The sequence below is a fragment of the Penaeus monodon genome, chromosome 25, assembly GCF_015228065.2.
Source record: "Penaeus monodon isolate SGIC_2016 chromosome 25, NSTDA_Pmon_1, whole genome shotgun sequence".
Classification (NCBI taxonomy): domain Eukaryota; kingdom Metazoa; phylum Arthropoda; class Malacostraca; order Decapoda; family Penaeidae; genus Penaeus; species Penaeus monodon.
This window is the reverse complement of record NC_051410.1, coordinates 35774900-35775511: the sequence shown is the minus strand read 5'-3', so window position 1 is coordinate 35775511 and position 612 is coordinate 35774900.

Here is a 612-nt window from a genome sequence, read left to right as displayed (position 1 = left end):
TTCAAAGGACAACCTAATATTAGCCATTATTAAAAAGTTAAAAAATGTATTTTTTTCCCAATGTCATTATTGCTTTGGAAGTGTGTGTTTTCCTTTAAAAAAAATGTATGGGTTTTTGTTTAATTTGGCTAATCGTAGAAGCGGAAAGTCTAACCCCTAAAACAATATTTGACAAAAAGAAAAGGCGTTTTAAGAGCAATAGAATTCCTTTAGTTTTTAAAAATTTATTTCTGAAAGCTAAATATGAATCAATATAATTTAAATCTGAAGATATATCGAAAATTTATACCGACATAGGTTCTCTCAATTTATATGAAAATCCCCCTTTTAAGGGTTTGTTATTTTGGGATCGTAAGAAAATGTGTCTATCCCCTTAAATATCCAGGTTTCGCCCAAAATTTAATTAGAAATAAGGACTTTTTTAAGATTTCCCAGTATAAAATATTTTGGGGTTTCAATAAAATGTTAAGTTTGAAAAACATCAATTGTTACATTAAGAAAAAAGTTTTATTCCCATCGTCTCTATTTACTTTCTTTAATGTGTATATTTATATAAACAATATGTTTTTCTATCAATCCATATTAATCAACGATTTTATCCCAAACTCGAAT